The sequence below is a fragment of the Lutjanus erythropterus genome, chromosome 22 (assembly GCF_056507025.1).
Source record: "Lutjanus erythropterus isolate fLutEry1 chromosome 22, fLutEry1.hap2, whole genome shotgun sequence".
Taxonomy (NCBI): Eukaryota; Metazoa; Chordata; class Actinopteri; order Lutjaniformes; family Lutjanidae; genus Lutjanus; species Lutjanus erythropterus.
The window spans coordinates 25,993,123-26,011,934 of NC_139338.1; positions in this window are offsets into that span (position 1 = coordinate 25,993,123).

Genomic DNA, 18,812 nt, shown 5'->3' on the forward strand with positions numbered 1-18,812 from the left:
GACTGTGGTCTGATGAGTCCGCTTTTCAGAAACCATGGTTGTTGTGTCCTCCAGGATAAAGAGGAAAAAGACCATACAGATTGTTACCAGCGCTAACTTCAAAAGACAGCATCTATGATGGTATGCAGGGGTGAAGTGCCCATGGCATCATGGGTAATTGTCACATCTGTGAAAACAGGTTTTGGAGCGACATATGCTGCCATCCAGACATCTTTCTCAGAGACGTCCCTGCAAGACAACGCCAAGACACATTCTGCATGTTTCAGGATAACATGGCTTCATAGTAAAGCGATTCGGGTACTAGTCTGGTCTGCAGTCCAGAGTCTCCCACTGAAAATGTCTTCCACATTATGAAGTAAAAAAATACAATAATATACACCCCAGACTGTTCAGAAACTCAACTCGGATATCAAGCAAGAATGAGAAAGAATTTCACTTTCAAATGTTCAGAATTAGTGTCCTCAGTTCCCAAATACTCACTGACACTTCAGTAAATTAAGTTTTCACCCGACAGCAACACAACTAACAGGCTGTCATCTTCAGCCTGCACAATTTCACCACAATAGAGACAAAAGTACAGTTTTTTTTTTTTTTCAAACTCAACACGGCTCTGCTTGCTCATTAACTGAAACTTCTGTGTGCTATTTGTTTGTGTCACTCTACCGTTAACTCATTTGTTGTGCTGCGCATCAGAAATACAAGTTCCCCTGGTTTAATGAAGCACAATGTGGTATTTTTGACATCCAGCGAACCTGGAGCACAGTGGTTTACAATTAGAAAAAAAAGAGAATCAGAAATGGATTCACTTTTAAAAAGCCAATACCAGACATTACAAACACCGTGATCAGTCAAATATTTGAAGACCACCATGTGAAGCGCAATGAATGAATGATAGAAAGCAGCAACAAAAAAAAAATGTAATTAAAAAAGTATTAAATATTCTGTTCTGTTCGTACAGCTCATATCAGAGCAAGATTTGTTCGTACCAAAACACACAGTTTCCTGCTCCTCCTACCACCCACCCACATACATGCACACACACACACACACACACACACACAGATACACACAGCCATGCAAAATCAATATGTCTTTCAGCAGGCTGCCGTTGTGGCTTGAATGTGAATAAACAGTCGTATATTTCAGCTGAGGATCGATGGGTGTAGACAGATGAATGGCATACAAAGACACCTCTGAACAGGACAGAAAGACCTGCATGTGTGTGTCTCTCTCCTTCTGTTACTCAGTGTCTCTCCTTCCTGTCTCCGACCGGTCTCTCAGAGGATCAATAGGTGTGATGGATTAGTGACAGGTACCACACACTGGAGACACACGCTATCAAACAACACCACTTCCTATCCAGACCCATTTCAATCACTCTCTGCCAGTCATAACTTGTTTTCTCGCGCCGTTAAGGCCGCCGCCCTGCTTCACACTCCGCGATCGGCCGCTTGATTTCTGCCTGCAACACAAGCGTTTAGACACACGCTCGCACCTCGCACTCACACAAAGGTTCAACCCCTGACATTTGAGTGTGTTTTTGTGGAGTTCGCCGCGCTGTGTGTCTGTCTATCAGAGGACGGCAGTGACTTTTCAGACAATGGCCTGCCGACGCTAATCGATTGTATCTGTGGTGCCGGGTGACAGCGGCGCAAAGGTCCGGGGTTTACAGCTGTGGACTCCTGACTGTCTTCCACACAAACACACACACACACACACACACACACACACACACACACACACGACGACAAGACAGGAGGACAGGCATTTCATACGCACAGATATATAGATGCCTCAGTTTGACTGATGTGCACATTTGAAAGCTGATGGAGTGTCGATATTTTTCAATCTGTAAAGATTTATTTCAATGGGACAGTTCAACCCAAAATCGAAAATACATATTTTTTCCTTTTACCTGTAGTGCTGTTTATCTATCTAAATTGTTTTGGTGCAAGTTGCAGAGCTTTAGAGATGTCTGCCTTCTTTCCAACATAATGAAACTAGATGGCTCTCAGGAGCTGAGGAGCTCAAAGTGCCAAAAAAAAAAAAAAAAAAAAGAAACGTTTGAAAAACTCAATAGCAGGTTTACTTCTGTAGAAAGAAAATAGTTCCTTCAGTCCTTCACAACAAGGTCTGTGGATTATCTTGTGTAACCAGGTCATGATTTCTGGAAAACGATACTGCTGTTGAGTTTTTCAAATATTTTTTGGTGCTTTAAACGCCACAAGCCAAGTGCCATCTAGTTTTATTCAAGAGAAGGCAGATCTCTCTCTACAGCCGATGTCTCCAAAACTCAGCAACTTGTCCCACAACGATCCGGATAAAAAGCTGTACAGATAAGAAGAAACTATTTTGATTTCTTTCAATTCGATTTTATTTGTCTGGCAACTCAACTTATCTCAGGGCACTTTTCATAGAGCAGGTCTAGACTGAACTCTTTAAAATATTTACAAGAAATGAGAAAAAACAAAAAAAAGACGCCTCTCAGTGCCAAAATTGTGCTCCGTCTGATCGGGCCCTGAACTGCACTTTTGGTCTCCACTTATATTGGTTGTAATCAGCTGGTGATTATTTTCATATTCCATCTGCTGATTGTTCTCTGCAATAATCGATAAATAGTTTAGTCAGAAAATAGTAGTGCATGCCCTTCATAATTTTCCATAGTTCACAGTCGTATCTTCAAATTGCGTTTTTGTCCAGCCGATGGTCCAAATCCTAAAGAAAGAGAAAGCTGGAGAGTTTACTGTAATTTAAACAAGGAAAGGATCAAACTCTTGCATCTGAGAAGCTGGATCCACGACATGTTTGCTGAAAAATTACTTAATCTGCTACTACAACTACTACTACTACTACTAGCTGGTTTAACATTAAATCACATTATACTTAACCACGTATTTTCTAAGATCTGGGGATGTGGTGACATCAGCTACCACCACCACCCTCACACACACACACACACACACACGCATGCACGCAAACAAATCATCTGAGCTAATGATATTCGTATGGCTCACACCAGGTGCTGGCGTTGCTATGCCCTAATGGCTGAAGAACACAAAGGCCTGTTTGAGGCTGTCACTTTGATCCTGGCAGCTCGGGGCTCCTGTGGTTCCGCCGCACTAAAACCTTTATTAGCCATATGCTGGGGACATCAGAAACAAGTCAATCAGCATTTACATCAGCACGGAACGGGAATCCAATCGCAGCGGAACCCACAACAACGCACATGACGCGTTTTGCCTGACCGATATTCACTTGTGTAACAGTCCAGAGGAGGTGCAGCTCTCTCCAAAACTTTCCAGAAGTCATTTGAAGGTAAAGTCCGCCCTGAAGGAGGTATTCTAATTTAACTGCTTTAAAACTTGAGTACTTTGAAAACATGGCTGGGAGATATTGTACATCCTCATATACAGTACACCATTCAGTCCTACAGGACAGAGGGAAATTATAACACTTTGAATAACACTTTTAAGTTCTGAGACTCACAAAATAAACCTACAAACAGCTATAAGTGACAGTTCATTCCCAACTGGAGTCACCCCGAGTGTTATTTTTGTCCTTTTATTTACCTGCTCAGTTGAGTCTCTTGCACTACGCTGCATTTTAAATATCCCAAAGATTAACATAATCCAAAATCAGCAAGAAATTAGTGAGCGACTTTACACTGGTCCAATCACACATCTCTAGCTGAAAATACAGATTGGTTTTTGGGATTTCTGTGTCCTGTGTGAGGCTGCAGCACTTTCTTTTATTTTGATACTTAGGTGGCCCTTTATAAATACTTTCTTCAAAAAAGGGTTCTTCAGATGCAAATGGTTCTGGATAGAGAGCCCTTCAGGAAGAACCCGACTGGAACTCTTATTTCTAAGAGCATAGACAGCATTATCTAGATTCTGTAGAACCCACCCAAAGGGTTTCAACGAAAACCCTTTTATATTCCAAGTGCTTTACCTGGAACCCACTCAAGAGGTTCTACCGAAAACCTTTATATACTCAAAGGGTTCTACTTAGAAGACACTCAGGGGTTTCTATCATAACCTCTTTTACACTATGGTACAGAGAACCCTCGGCAAAAGAGTTCGTCAAGCATTTCAACAATCTGTGAAGAACTCTTTGTCTAAAAAAAGGTTCTTTGGGTGAAAAAGGTTCTCAATTTAACCCGTTGACAAGACCTTTCTTCAAAAAAGGGCTCTTGAGAAGCAAATGTTACTGAGTAGAGTCTGTCAGAAAGAACGCCTGATTGTCTAGAGGTTCTACAGAAAACCTATTTATACTTTAAGAACTTAGAACCCTTGATGAAGAAGTTCCTCGAGGATTTCAACAATCGCTGAAGAACTTTTTCTCCCAAAAGGTTCAAAGGGATTCTTAATGGAACACTTAACCTTACAAAGAGAGAAAAATGGTTCTTCAGAGGCAAATGGTTCTGTGTAGAGCCCTTCAGGAAGAACCCTTTAGGAACTCTTATTTCTTAAAGTGCAGATTGCATGATTACTGGCTTATTATGACGGGCACTGGATTATGACGGCAAACACACATTCACAGCCCTGAGTCACAGAGACACGGACGAGGTGGCGAGGACACGCTGAACGATGGAGAAAGGCGGAACAGAAAAGGGAAAGAAAAAGAGACATGGAAGAACACAGACGCGATAATAGAAGTCCCTTGATATCTCTAATGGGCAGCTGATTAGAAAGCAGAAGCACCAAAACAGGTAATTCTTCTTCTTATCGTCAGCACCAATAGTCAGGCTCACACTTATCTCCATAATGACTCCAACTATAATTAATGAGCCTTTTGAGAGTACAGTGACTTGTGCTGAAACGGCACACAAACAGGTGCACACACACACACACACACACACACACACACACACACACACACACACAAACACATGGATTTGACTCCATCTATTCACAGGGGACTTCAGTAATGATGGCAGATTGAACGTAGCTGATGGAACTTCTCATTCTATTCAAATCCTTTTTTTTTCTTTTCCTCTCTCGACCATTTAAAAAGTCTGTCCAAGGACAAGCAGTAGCTTGAACGGAGCCGACCTCTGATTCCTGATCCGACAACACGAGGATGGAGCATTAAGTCTTCTCAGACGTCGAGGACCCTGAATGCGACGTCGGCGAGCCCTGACGATGCCGCCGCGTCATGTGAGAAAGGGTGAGAGGGTGTTCAGGCGTCCTTTGAATTTCCTCCTTGGTGGATATCAAAGGGCAGAGGCATCAAGCACCTCGCAGCGTGATGACAGGTGTTCTAATGAAAGCTCTAATGAAAGCCAGAGAAGGTGGAAGGGAGCAGCAGGCGCAACAGGTACAACTGAGTTCAAGAGCGCTGGACATGCGTCAAGGACTCATGTGACTGAGTGATTTATTTCAATAGAGAGGACGGCCTTGATATCACATGGAAAACTTACACCAGTGGCATAACAAGCTAGCTGCAGCTGCAGTGAATGGAGAGAACTGTAATAGAGAGAGCAAACAAATGATTAAGGATACCCCGATCAAGTTTGTTTGGGCCCAGTCCCAATCAGAGTCCTCTAATATAGGGTATCGAACAATACAGTGTCCAATCTAGTAATTATATAGACATAAATCATCATTAAAACCAGTTTTTTCCACAATTACCTGACATAAGTCAGCCTGGACAGGACAGGAGGTTTGATCCTGTGTAGTTCTACACTAAACACTAACAGCAGGCTAACCAAAGCTAGATACTAACATAGAGCAATATATTTTCAAGCATTGGTGCATCAAAACATCCATTTACTTATCATTTTTATACTTTACCATGAGTTCGCCCAGACTCTGCCCCAAAGTGCTGGAAGCCAAACCCAGCAGGTTTGGTCTCGGAGGCTGTTTTTGATCGCCATGTTCAACTGGGAGCGCTCAGTCTGGGAAGAGTCAGCCAACAGGACCAACTCTCCTTTCCTGTATTCACCACTTCAGCTGCATGACGGGGAGTCGTAACGACATGACACTTCTGGCAACTGTAAACGCTAATCGATGTCTGTGACAAATCACACTCTAGCTTCCTGTTTTACAGAAAACACAACCAATTAGCACCCTGCTAGCCATTTCATGGGAACTTTAATCTGACATGCCTTATTTTTCATGAACTACTAGGTGTCTCAGAGTGGAGCTTCTTCTCTCACAAATGATTTTTAGTTTAGTACAGGCAGCAGCTGCAGAGTGCACTTTAACCAGACAACACACAGTTACCTCCTTCACACTGCTCTTCTTCTTCTTTGCCTTCAGTAGTCTGTAAAAACTTTTGCCTGAATTCTTTCTGAATATTTGTCCAGTCGAATACACTGCATCTAGTGTTTTTTCCTTTCTTTTTTTTTTTTTTTTTGCATCCCAGGCAGTGATCACAGCAACAATACAGTCATCTGACGTCACATCCTCTATATTCTGATAAGAAATAAACACAGCTAATTTGAAAAGATTTTACAAAATTCTGGAGGAAGTGACTAAAACAATGTATTGCTGCGTCCTAACAAATTGCTCCATACAGCAGACTGTCACAACAGCACGTCCCCCACAGCTCCCCGTGTGCGTTCAGCTACCAGAACTAATGTAGCATCCCTTCAAATCGAGGGCTCCACGGGTGAGTTGATGAGTAAACCTGCACAGTGATAGGTCCACTGCTGTGTGTGAGATTGGAAAGGATGGAGAGGACAGGGTTCTTGTTCAAACACGGAGACACATACTGTTACTTTGTCACACACACTCCCACTTTGCTACCGCCAACCTGTGGCTTTGACACTTGGCTCGGCGTTTATGGCCGGGGCCCCACAGTTACTCAATCTCCAGTTAAGGCAAGTTTGCAGGAGAACGGCAGCCGTGCAGGAGGTGATCAACTTGGCTTTACGACTGGAAGTGAAATGGCATGTGGAGTTATTTTCCACCGCAGATGTAATTGTCTGTAATTGTGTACGTGTTTGTTTCGGCGTGTGCATCCTGGCCGCTTTAAACCGTACAGTCAGAAGATTCTCCTGATAAGTTTGATAGTTTTCTCTGCATGTCTGTGCTGTTTGGAGTCGGGGGACTATTGCATCATTACCTTCATCTGGACACACAACACAAAAAAACAGAGTGCAGGGACTTCACACCATGCGCTTACCAGCTGGCATTCACCAACTCCAGGGAAGCTGCTTGTGTAGTACAGTTTGTTACTTGACTGTGCGCGAAACTGATCTAAACTCAAAGTCGCCCTCAAGAGAATGACGCTTTTTGTTTGTTCGACAGGAGTTTTCCAACAAAAACCTGTGTTTTGAGAACATTCACTGCCTGTCAGAGGCTCTGAAAGGTTTGTAGCTTCAGCTTGTTACAGTGGATTGCAATGTCGACCCGGAGTCACAGCAATGATAAAGAAAAATACCCCCCAAAAAAGAAAGAAATCAATAGGTGGTCTGACACTTCAATTTAATATAGATATCTGTCTGGGAAGGGAACCTGAGCACAATTGAGTCCCAAACTCTGTACTTTTAAAGGTACCAACCAAATTATGTTGATGCTACCTAATAACGCCACTCGTTAAATCAGTCGGAGCCAAATTTCAAGACCTGGGATGACATCTGAGTGAGAATCATTAATCAATTAATCACTGTTAAGAATTTAACTGATTAAAAATGCATAAATCGATAATTAATAGTATAGAAATGTCAGGAACTGCACCTAATTTGTTTAAGGACGCCTAAACTTAAAATAAACAAAAAAGAAGAGAAAAAAGAGAGGTGCGTGGTTGCTGCCGCTGGCTGACAGAGATCACTCGATTTAAACAGCTTTCCCGACCCACGTCTTTACGTGTTAAACAGGTCAGCGGTGCACTGACATGAAGCGGACCCACAAACAACAGTGTTAAATGCCCTGGTGACAGACTGACAGGCTGGAGATTGTAGGGACAGTTTTAGAAGAGGATTTTATTTTGTATGGTGAGTAAAAGGTTCTAAATAAATTATAGTGTTGAAATTTATAAGTTTGGACCTTTTTTAAACAACTGAAATTACATTTTTGCTATTAAAGATAGAGCATGCAATGTCTGTTAACAGGGCATTATACAATTATTCTGTAAAAACGGTGAGATATTTGATACAATAACACAACAAGTGAAAAAGTTATGACCCCTAGTGCAGATTAAGTTAAGAGAGAACATCTTGTATTCAAGGACTTAATTGCTGCATGGAAACATAAAAGTCAAAAGGAGTTTATGACTCAGGAAAACAGAAGAAGAAACAAGAGACGGAAAAAAGACCTGAAGCCACAGGCTGTGACTGTGCTGCTGATGAGACAGAATGTAGGTTTGCACCGTTTTTAAACAAATGCATTTTTTGAAGAAAGGGCCTAAATGTGCAATAAATGTCTATGACACTTCATGACACAGTATGAAAGCTACTCACAGCTAATGAGCGGGGAGGAAAAGCCATCTTTGTTTGGTGTGGACTTGATGTTACACACACGAGGAAGGGAAGGTCCTGGCAGCAAATCAAGGCTGTGATTAAAGGGGGAACGAACGACTCTATAGACGAATCAGATCCAAAATAAAAGAGGAAGCACACGATTAAACTGTTTAAAAAAAAAGATTAAACAGATAATAAAAAAAACACAAGTTGAGTTTAAGGTGTACATTTTATTTGAGGTATCATGGTAAACATGCCAGTCTGAAAACACGCTTTTGGGAGTTTTCTCAGAACATTTAGTGAATTCTTTCCTCTTTTTTTTGCTCGCTACCCAAGGCCGTTTGACTCCATCAAAACACACACACAGCTGATACAATCCTGACGGTCCCAGGCTCGATCACAAGGGAAAACATTCAATTCCTGAATTCTCACATAGGACGAGATCAATTGCGCAACTGCCACAAACCAGCGGCGGCTCTGTCTGATCTTGAAAGTCCATATGATGAAAAGACATTGACATCATGTGTCATCAGCCTGAGCAGAGAGGGCGGCTTGTCTGCTGGTTGCTGGTCGAGTTAGTAGCAGCTCAGGTGTGAGATGTGCAGAGTTGGAACAGATGCTTCCACTTTAATTATCTCACAAAGAGCTAACTTTGCTGTGATGGAGGAGACGCCAACACAGCTGGGTCCTGATGGATGCCAGGGCACAAATAACACAAGGCCACAAACACACACACACACACACAAACAATCACATGTTCCACGTGTGCGGACCCCGTGCTAAGAAATATTCAAATATATTCTGATCTGTCAAACGTCAAGTGAGCTAATCTGGGAGATGGGATTTCTGGCACTTGTGATGAAGAAGAGAAGGAATCTGGAACATAATGAAAATATTACCCAGGATTGTTATTTTAACCAGAGGGGGAGTGTGAGGGCTGGAAAAGGCAACGGCTGCTGACTGTCAGCCAATCCAAGAGCCAGAAAAAGTTGTCAAAGTCAAAGCTGAATGATAAAATGTCAGTCAGTTTTCATCATGAATTTATCTGTCAAATATTTTCAAAAGGAGAAATCTGGAATATATATAAACAGTGACAAATGATAAAATTACCATGTTTCTCGTTATTTAGAGATCAAATGAATGTGTCTGTTTAGCTGTAATCAAAAGGAGTAGATGTTTTTAACAGTTAAGGTGGAAATATAGTTGCTTTTAACTATGCATTCCCATACGCACCGCTACGCTTCATGGCTGCCTCGCGTATCCTGCATCCATTTGGAGCGACGGTTGTGTGCATCCTCAGAAATTAAGTTTCTAGTCCTCCCCCCGTCTGTCTCACTGTCTGTGTTGTGGGCGTGGCTCCTCCCCCTCTCTCCTGGTTCCCTGACTACGCTCCGCTCAGCTCACCTGGTCCCTGCTGCACGCCGTCCACCAAAAGTACAAAACACCAGCGCTTCTCTCCGGCCCTCATCATTGTTTCAGCAAGTGGTGGAGAGATTCTTCAGGCCCTTGAATTTTGGATGTAAATTCACTCTGTGTTCTTTCTTGGAAACTAATCCCGTTTCTCCCTGTGCCTCAGGATCACAGCCTGCCAGCCCACCCGCCCGCCCTCCTCCCAACCACGCTCCCTTCCAGTCAGTAACCCCCCGCCTCGCCTATTTTCTCTGTCACCAGCTGACTCACCTCTGCCTTTGCCACCAGGATCCACACCTCATCTTTTTACAATAAAACCCTTTTCTCAGCACCACTTCCCTGTCAGACTCCTGCATTTGGGTCCATCTAAAGTAAAACCATAACAGCACCACACAGAAGTTTGGCCGCCCATGAAATCTAACTGGCCACCCTCAAGTATGATTCAGTCTATTCTGTCCTGTGAGAGGCAGGCCTTTAGTTTTCTTCTGACTGTAGCCCACTGTGATTTAGTGTACTTAATAAATCAATTCAAATTTAAATAATAAATCATAAAAATTAAAGCATTGTGTGAATTAGGAGTCTCACAGCCTGAGGACAGATGTACAATGGAGGTTTAATTTCCTGTTGAGGACTTAAAAAATAAAATATGGAAGCTTTGTATTATATTTTTAAGGTGTCACTCTGTTGTGCTGTGATTAGTAGGAGTATTGAGCTTTGAAATACAAATTTTAAACAAAGAAATAAACTGTAAGATGCTGTAATGTTAGTAATTTAAGATCAATGCATAATTTATTACTTTTTTTGGTGTCATATATAGATATGTAATAATAACAGCTGGGTGTTATACCTGGATCTGACAGCTTTCTCTGACCTCTTGACTTCTGCAGAACAATAACTAATTTCACTGTAAAATCAAACACATTGTGGGTAAAATATATAAACAAGCATAACAGCATAATATTTAAGTTTAAATTGTTTCATCAACTAAACTAAACTGAGCTGAGAAAACAGGGCAGAATCTCTAAAGAGTCACTCAGGGGCTGATCAGGTGAAACCAACAATTGTTTGTTTTTGTTTTTTTGGGTGACTTAGAAATTATTTTTTTCAATATTGCACTGAGAATATAGTTTAGAAGTCTGTTTTATATTCCATCTTATCGAGCGTTTTATATTCCCTCAGCCAAATGATAATATACCCGATGTCAAAACTGAAAATACAGCTATTTTTGCAAAAACATATTGCCCATTATCACCTGCCATATCCTCCTTTCTTCATGTATTACACGTAAATTAAAAGCTCATTTTCAATCTAATTAAAAGCCTGGATCAGTTCCTGCATTCGGCATATTGTCTTACAAAAGAGGACTAGGTTATTGTTGCTTGACTGCCAGAGCTTTTGCATTCCCGACTGATCTATCATACAAACAAACAAATAAGATGATTTACTGTGTTCATTCGTGTGCACCTACATGCACAGCAGAGATGTATTTGCTGAATTTGAGGCCTGTTATCTGATGGAGGAATTAGGTGATTTGACTTGTTTCCTAATGATGCTCTCAAATCATATTCACTGACCTAAATTCACAGCTTACTCTGGCATATACAGTAGGTACAACTGTTTCATACAACTGTAACACGTTGCGGTGGCTGTTGATTATGTTTGCCATTTACAGTGTCTTGCTCACCAAACATTCAGGGGGAGAAAACAATTTAGATTACCAGCTCAAACACAATGCAGCAGCATCTCCATCCCTGTTTTGGCTTCATGAGATAATGCTCAGATGATACTGGCTTGTGCTCTGAAATGAATTTTAGCGCTACGAATGGCAGAGCAAACTCCACTGAGGATAGATACCGTGCATAAACAGGGTAAAGGATGTAGGGACCGAATGTCTCGTGCAATAAACGTTTTTTTTTTTTTCTCGTGTGCTGCGCTCACCTTATTTTCAAAGCATCGACTGCTGGCATTACACTAAACATAATTCTTGAATCAGATAAATACTGCCAAATGCACTCAAGTTTATTTTCAAGAGCTATGAATAAAGACCAGTGGATTATAACGAGGGTAAGATCCACCGATTCCACTAAACTCTACAAATTTGACTGGATTTTAGTCCTGCTGTCTCCTTCGAGCCCGACCAGCTGGCTATCAGCGATGATCTGTCATTGAACTTGAGCTTTACAGTGACTCCATCTCTCCATACAAAGGGATGTCACATGTAAATACTATTCCAATAACTTATGTCCACAACAAAGACCATATGTCATATGCTTACAACCACGGCCATATGCACCCTAGCTGGGCGATACGGCTCATAAATAATATCTTTAGGGCATTACACGATATATATTTATTATATCTATATGTATTGACATGATCAGGATTTTGCTGACTTCGATTAGTCGATAATGTAATTATCATGACAGGCCTGGTTAAAAAGCCATAAATAACTTTGCTGCATCAAGAGTAGCTCCTGCATTGGCACATAAACTGTGTCCCACAGAATTACACCAATCTGAACATAATTCACACAAATGTCTCCGTGTGAAGCTGCAAGAAATATTATGTAAGTTATGAATTAAAAGCACAGATACTGGAGGCCATGATCAAATATATGTCGACTGTTCTGCTCTGTTTTTCTGAGATGTTTCACATCATTACCCCGTCTACGCTCGCTGACTTATAGCTCACCTCATAATGTGACAACGTTGTGACACAATAAGAAATGAACTTTGTTGCTCTCTGTCAAATGCATCATTATCCTAAAATACAATATGTCTGGCAAACAATGCTTCTGTTTGTCTTGTTTTGGTTTCTAACAATGCCTGCAGTTTTGCAATATGGAGCCTTCCAAAGCTCCCCCTGTAGACTTGTTGTTGTTTGAGGCCGAGGTTGGGCAAGACAGCCCTGGACCGAATGTTTACATAAATGAGCCAATTTAGCTGCATTTCAGAGAACCGGACCGGCTGGCAGACTGACTGGCTGCTTTAACCACACACAGACAGACACGGATGGACACTGACAGAGACTCACAATAAATCACATAACAGAGTACAGAATCCAACAGTCCAGTGGGCCCTGTTAGCAAATTACCAAGTGGCAAAGATGCAAAATAAGATATCTTTATTCAGCGGTCGTGACAGTGGAGGTCACGGTATTCCCAGAGATTTCAAGTTGAAAGAAGACAAATCAAGGGGTTGAGAGAAAACAGGCGACGAAGGAAAACAATATGAGCCATCAGAAATAATATGAAAGACAGACAGAGAGGAAAGCCTTTTAGAAAAAGGGAGGCTGTGCTGCTGGGGTTGAGAAATCCTGATGTTTCTGGTTGTTAGTGTCACTGTCAGCTTGGCCTGGCATGAAAGGAGAGCGAGGGGCACAGCACCAGCAAACCAAGCCAGGCCGGGCCATAACAGGCCAATGACCGAGGTAGAGAACAGGCGAGAAAGACGACAAAAAGCCGGAGTAAACTGAAATGAGCACAAACACTCAACACACATACACACACGCACACACTGATTGTGCCAATCCGGTGCCAGTAAATTGCTCTGTGCTGGAGAGCTTAGGGAGGCATCAGAGAGCCTGGGCAGCATCCCGCTCTGAGCTGCACATCCCAAGCCGACTGAATGTGGATGCTTGGCCCAGTCGGCTGGATCAGCCGCTAATACACAGCCTGGGACCAGGGAATTACTGAGTAAGCACTGAGCCCCATGCAGCCACTAGCAACACGCACGCACTAACACGCACGTGCACACAAAGAGGGGGGCATGCCTGGTCACAGGAATGCACGGCATGCTTGCAGACTCTCCCGCCATGAAAACAGACAAAGGTGCAGCCAGATACACTGTTGTGCATCACCAGGGATGCTATGGCTGGTCAGTATGGCTGGAATTCATATTACATTCTTCTTCGTGTCAATGTATATCAGGGTTTGGCTAATTTACGCTAAAGTGCATAACACTGTCAAAGACAGTAACAATACCAAAAACTCACAGTACCATAATACCATCATAAAAAGTCCAATAGTACAATATTAAACTGAATATCTTTACTTTTTAGAGAAACAAGACTCGGGATGGGCATTTTTTTTTTTTTTTTTACTATCTTCTGACATTTGATAGATGTTGCAGCCCTAGATTAACATTAGTTATTGATGCTATTTGAAAACTGCCAATAAATAAAATAATTTGTACAGGGGCAAATAAAAGTTGACTTTGCCAGACTAGGCAAGTGAAAAAAAACACATTATCACTGAACCCTTGCAAGTGCCTGAAAAGTGACAAGGTTAGCACCAAAGTGAGGTGAGGAGGAAAGGCTAACGTTAAGCTAATGCTAATGCCGGCAGTTCCAGTGCAATTGTGTCCCTTTCAGAAGACAAAGACATGTAAAATAAATTCGTAATAAGTCCAACGCTGAATGTCTTCGATGATTATTTCTCTATGCTGTTAAACAGTTGTTCATTCACTAACAATCCCATGATGCCTTGGGCTAGTGTCAACCATCAGAGGCTGTGTTCCTGACACTGATCAACACTGATCAAAACACACTAATACTATATTCATTTTCTGCCATATTCTATTCAATAAATTCCCTGTAAATCTTATGCACTGGACCTTTACCATATAAGGAGCATTATACTACGAATTTGCACAGTTTGTTGACCCCCCTATTTTGTAAGAAATGTGGCATCAAACCACAAACCTCTATGGCAACCACTTTTCCTAAGCTTTGAACCCTTGATTTTCCTGCAAGTAGAATAGTTAATGTTTCTCTAAAGACGAATGGCCCTCTGTATATGACGGCCCCCCGCCAACATCATTTGAAGGCTTCCTGTGGTACAATACCCCAGCTGAAAATAACCCACCCTCCCGCCAGGATGCACTGGCCTACTTCCCAACATACTCACATCTGGCAGAGAGACATAAAACCCCTGTAAGGTGCTTTTGAGAAACCCCTTGCTCTTATTCCCTCAAAGTCTCTTGTTCTAGTTCTTTCCTTCATCCAACTCTCGCTGCTTCCATCACCCCATGTGATGCATGAGAGTTTTTGTGCACAAGCTTTTTGATTGTGTACTCTTTATCCATGGCTTCCGGCCTCGAAGGAGCACGTCGATCGATAGGATGTTTAACATACTCCCTCCGCTTTTTAAAGCCTGCAGCGAACAAGCCCCTCGCCATCGACCCCTAACCCCACCCGCTGGCGCAGATCGAAGCCCCCTCCCGTCACGTGACCGGCTTACACAACACTCACGGGAGGTCCTCTTCTCACCAGGCCGCCTCCCACTTCCTGCTCAGCCGCTGGTTACCGAGGTGAACCATCGCCATGGGCAACGAACCAAAAGAGAAGGAGGAGGACCGGGAGGAGGGAGGTGAGTCGGAGAGGAGATGTGAATAGATGTGAGAAGAGGGCATGAAATCGATGAGGCCATGCAACAGCTTTGCGGCTCATGTGCCCACACACTAAGATAGAGATGCAGACGGAAACACACACACACACTCACAAATTCACACACGCACAGTAAAGTAGAGAGTGAGATGACCTGGCATTCACGACTGCCAACAATCTCGTCCACATTACAGGAACGAGCAAGAATGATACACACATTCCTCCCTCACAAGTTAAATGTTTCAGCCATTTTTAGACTGCACAAATTAATCTTCTCCACCTCCACTGACATGAATATGAGTTTTAACTTTAACTCCCCTATAATTAAAGCAGAGCTTTAGCGTTTCATGCAGGAGATTTCAAGAGTTTCATTTTTCACAGAGCCGCTGTTGCAAAAGGTCTTGTGTTTCTTTTAAATGTCACTCCGCTAAAAACAGGGTTGCATTTAAGCAGCAGTAGGACTAGTGATATTTAACAGAGAGAGAAATTAGAGAGGCTGCGAGAACACTCACAGCTTGTCAGCCTCACAGCCGAGGATATATTTATAAAGAGACATCCACGGTAACAGCTAATACCTGACTGAATTAAAATGTGTCTCGCAGATACACAGTCACTAAACAGGTTCATGAGGAATAATTTAATCAAAAGTTTCCACTTGGAACAAGTCGAGAATCATTGTGTATCTAAGATTAAATTAAAATAGTAAGTACTTTATGAGAGATTTATTTTGAGCCCAAATGCAAAAACAACAGCGGCAGCTTCTCAGAGAAGATTCGTTCCCAAGAATTACACTGTTATTGATGGCAAGGCCCCTGAAATAAATCGATTCTATTTGTTATACTGGAGTACGAAATAATTTGTGATATAGCAGATGACAATATCATCATATCACAGTTTTCAGTGTTTCCACTGGTCAGTTACTTTACTTCAGTCAGCCATAAAGTGTAATAATAGTAGAATAATATATAATAGTTAGTGAAAGGCTGTGTTTTGTGTTTGCTGCCAGTTTGTGTGTAAAAATACACATGAAGTGTATTCTTATATCTCAAAGTGAGTTTCACTGGTGAGAAATCTGAACCATACACCTACTGAAGGTAATGATTCAAAGTCTGATCTCCCAAACAAAAGCTATGACAAGAGAAGAGCTGAATCAACCAACATGAAAGATTCACAGAGCGGCTCAGTTTGTGTCATCGTGTATGAATCCTGGCTACTAAAGTTCATAAGCTACGCTCTCAGGAGGAAAGCTGTATTCAGAGGAATTCGTTCAGAGCAGGTTTTTGGATTGAAACAATGAAATGGTGAATTAGGTTTGAGATTTTCAACCCAATCCAGCGGCTCACACAGATGGTGGAAGTGAATGCTGAGGTCTTGTGGTAGATCTTTCTCTGCCACACACTGCTACAATATATAACTGTCTTTATGTATGCATCGCTGCAATCTGGAAATCCCAGCAAGTCAAAGTTGGCTGAAGGCCCCTTACATACTCTTACGTGCCATGACAATATGAAGTGGTGAAAAATTCCTTTCAGAAGGTGGTGTAACAGGGGCGTACGCCGCCCACCTTCAGTAACCATTCATGTTGCAGCCACACCCACTTTCGGCAGCAATTGACCAAACTAAAAAAGGTGCGAAAATGGATCCATCCCACTGCGATACTTCACCGTAATGGAAGCAGTGTGATTTCACAAAAGAGTCAGGAGGTGGATAAACGAAACTGGAATCTAGTTTTCAACATCGGCTGAAAGACTTGCAAGCTGTAACTTGTGTGTCGCCTGTAAGCCCCATATTTTAATATCTATATTATGTTAATTGATCTCATACATTGACATGTATAGAGATGGATAACATGAGAGGTCCTCAGCCCCTGGTGGCTGGCTGCAGGACATTTTACAAACCCCATCACTTCATGTTGGCAGACAGGAAATGGGCCAAAAATGGGGATAAAAATCGAAATAAAAATCTCTTCCCACTTCTTTTAACTGCTAACATACTATTGACTGTAACTTTGCCTGGGAAAACGTAAACACAGGTTTGTTTCATTTCATTTCAAAGAGAATCTGACCCGGTAGTAGCCATTAAGAATAACTGTATAGAAACAGTCTCAGTTTAATACTGATACCTTTACATGACCCACATGAGCAAAAAGACCCTCAGAGAGAAGACTGGCACCAGCGGTGGTATCCAAAAACACATTATGGCTGACAGATGTGACCTGGGGAGAGGAATGTGCTGAATTCAGCAAATATGCAAAGAGGTCGTCTAATCTTATGCCGACATAATAATTTAAAGGATGCTATAATCACATAATATTCTATACAAAGTGGCTTAAAAGCTCCACATTATGGAGTATTTTTAAGGAAGTAACTAAAGCCATGTCAGAAGTGGACGACCGGACAGCAAACAGCATTTATGGAAAGTCTAATGTCAGCAAAATGATATATGAGTCTAACCTCATGCTTGATCAAATATTCCTTTGACGAGCCGCCTCCGCACACTTCACCGAGTGACAGACCGCAGTGAAAGCCCTCCGCTCTGTGACCAGCCAGCCAGCACAATAGCCACACTGTGTTTAGAGCACCTCAGCGGCCACTCGGCGGGGGTCAGCTCTCCAGCCACACAGTTTCAGCTCAAGCCTCTGCTGTGCGGAGGGGAGACGAGCGCAACTGCACAAGAGCCTCCATTACGGCTCCGGCACAAGAGCCCTGCTCCATTATGGCTTTCACATAAGGGCCTTCATTCGGGCTCTTAGTCATTCTAATGAGCTGTGCTTTGCAGCTCTGCAGAGCCTCTGACTCGGTCTGTGCCGGGGCCCCGTGTAACAGCTCCCACGCGACTCCAGGCAGCCCCTAATGCAGAGGAGCGCTCAATGAGGATTGTGATTTTTTTATTTCTGTAATTGTGAAGCTTCAAAGGGCTCTTAGGCAGAGATTTAATGGCGTCTAATGGAATCTCATCACAGAACAACAGAGAGAAAAGGACGGAGAGGGAGAGCTCTGACTAATGTCTCTACATACTTTTGCCGTGCAGTTACCCCTTAATTCTGTGAATGCAATTACCTTTTTGAATGATACTTTATATAAAATACATGGCACATGTGTTTATGTGTGTGTATGTGTAGATTTAGATGTTTAGCCTCCTTTTACAGCTGAGATCAAATCACTGGACACAACATATTAAACTGTAATCTCACACATACATCTATGTAACCAGACAATCAGGATGCACGGTACTGGATTATTGGCGATATGCGATATGACAGTATTTTTCAACTCATTGGCTTAATGCTGATGCCTATACCAATATATGCATATATTCTTTTTACTATCAGACTGTGTGGAACATCCAGTTTCTCCTTCACTGGAATTAACTAACTAGGGATAAACCAATTCTGGACCATTTCTGATTTTTACAATTTGGCCAATAGACGATTCCCTCCGTTTGCACAGATGATGCTGTAAGATTCAGAATACGCGCAAAAGCAATGCACCACAACAGATAAACTCTGGTCCTGCCATCGATGAATATTTGCAGACAAGCCGACTGCAGTTCATTAGGGATCTGCACGATTAGTCGAGGGAAAAATAAAACCATTAGGAGTCTCTCTCCC